We start from the raw sequence: 2,350 nt of genomic DNA, 5'->3' as shown, positions 1-2,350 counted from the left end.
TTGCCGGTCCTGGTCCGGTACAGGTGCAACACTGAGGGTTGCAATCCGTTGCCGGACACGAAAAAAGACAAAAAGGAAAAAAAAAAAATAGTTTAGGGTAGTGCTTCTTAAACTTCAATGTACATATGAATTAATATTCTCATTCATTAGGTCTGAGGTGGGAATTAAGATCTTGTTTTTTCTCAAAGGTCTCAAGTGAAGCCCATGTTACTGGTCCACAATTTTATGAGCCACAATTTTATTAGCAAGCTTTTAAGAACAATCCTGACCCTTCCTAAGAATGAACCTCCCTCAAATCATCAAAGCTCTAGAGCACCCTCACTGAGCTTCGATCCAAATCAGGGTGGTGTAAAGATGGAGCAAAGCTAAACACACGTGGTGCTTCACTGAGAGGTCTAGTGACAATACTTTCAAAGAAGTTCTTAAGGTCCATCTACGTCTGAGTAGGGGCAAAGAAGCAAAGAGGAAGAGGTTCTTGGATGATATGGGAAGTTGTTTTAGAGAGTTGGAGTAGCAGCTCTACAGAAATTAAAGCTGGTCTCAACACAACCTAAGTGATAGAGAAATAAGGATCTCTAGAAAGGAACAAAATTACTTTGAATAGACACATCCTTGCCCAGCTTCTGTAGAGCAACACCATGTATAGATTCCTTTGTGTTTCTCATATCACCTAAGATAGAGCTCCACCTAGAGTAGAGGTTAAATATATGTGCAATGAATGAATGAATGAATGGTCTTCATTTTACAAGATAATTGGAAGCTATCAGGATTTAAGTGACTTTTCTGGCCTATTAGTTATGGATAAAGGTTTAGGCTTTCTTGAAATGCTCTTACTAAGCATTGAATTATGCTGGGTTGTATAGGTTAAAACAAATTCAGGAGAAGTACACATTACGTAAACTGCCTTTTAACTGAGTGGGATGGCTGGCATTTAAGCTCTGTGGTTTTTATTTTCTGTGCCAGTTGTCTGCCATAGTCTAGCTGAAGTTTAACATTAAATAATGGTAAGTATGTGAATTTGGGGGAGAATTTGCATTTATACATCATATGGTTTGTTGCCTGAATAGAATTGAGCAGTTACATTTTTCTATTTTTTTATGTCTTATCTTGTTAATCATTCCAAACACATTTGTTCCATTCCACAAAAATGAGCAGCTTACCTTCTACCTTTGTGAAATTACTGTTAATCATTCTCTAATGTCTGCATTATCCTGTTTAAACTGTTCCCCTGTGGTTTTACAATTCCTTCTGCTCACTAATCCAACAGGAGGAATGATGTGCAAACAAGCAAATATTGAGAAGCAAATAGGTTTTTCTTGTGAATCATCGTTATAAGTCTGGTCAGCAACATTAGAGTTTCTCACACTGTTATTTAAGAGTCAAATAAATCTGTAGACAGAACATCCAATCCAATGGGCTCGAAATTCATCCAAGTGGTGATATAAGCTCAATATAAGATAGAAGATACTTTTATATCCATGGTCTATCCCCACTTCCTGCACCTAGCCTTAATCTTGACAGATAGAACAACATTTTAAAAACTTGACCATGGTGAAAGAATAATTGGCAGCATGTGAGACATATAATAGAAAGAGAAAAATGCATATAATTTCCCAAGACCCACTTACCACTTGCTAGCCAAACTTATCTCAGACGACAAAGGATTACACTTCTCCATGTAATTGTTACATGAGCAAATACATCAGTAAATATTGCCAATATTTTCATTGAATACAGAAACATCCAATCAGGTAACTGATTATTTCTTAAATATCTAGATGTGTGGTGTTATATAAATAAAATATCCAGATATTTAATTTCGGTTCATCATTGTCATGTGGGTGTTTCATACTTTGTGTGTAATACCTGAATATGTATTTTGGGGCAATATTTTGTCTGGTTTTCTGGGATTACATTGCTATAACATTATGTATCCATGATTATGTCATATTTATTTTTATGAATAGATGCTATAATTTGTCTAATTTGTAAATTAAAGATAAAAGTAGTTAGGTGAATATTGACCCCATATAGTTGCTAAACCAGTATTATCTGATCACAATTCACCTGGGGGAACTATGAAGGTGGGAAAGGAAGCAGAATGGGAACTCTGATTGGGTGTACGAGAGTATTTCAAAAAGTTCATGGAAAGATTTGTATTATCTTTTAATTCTATTATTCCATGAACTTTTTGAAGTACTCTTGTACATCTCATTTGATCATCATGTTAAACAGAGAAAAAGAAGATACAAGGATAATAAAATAAGAAGTTGACTAGATACCAAAATTACCAATACCAAATCCTGAAATAAAATCTTTCTCTTCTCTGTCATTTAGAATATGAGCAACT

This window comes from Galeopterus variegatus, unplaced genomic scaffold (genome assembly GCF_000696425.1).
Source record: "Galeopterus variegatus unplaced genomic scaffold, G_variegatus-3.0.2 Scaffold3752, whole genome shotgun sequence".
Lineage (NCBI taxonomy): Eukaryota > Metazoa > Chordata > Mammalia > Dermoptera > Cynocephalidae > Galeopterus > Galeopterus variegatus.
The sequence above is the reverse complement of the archived record's forward strand: the minus strand, read 5'-3'. Positions refer to the sequence as shown.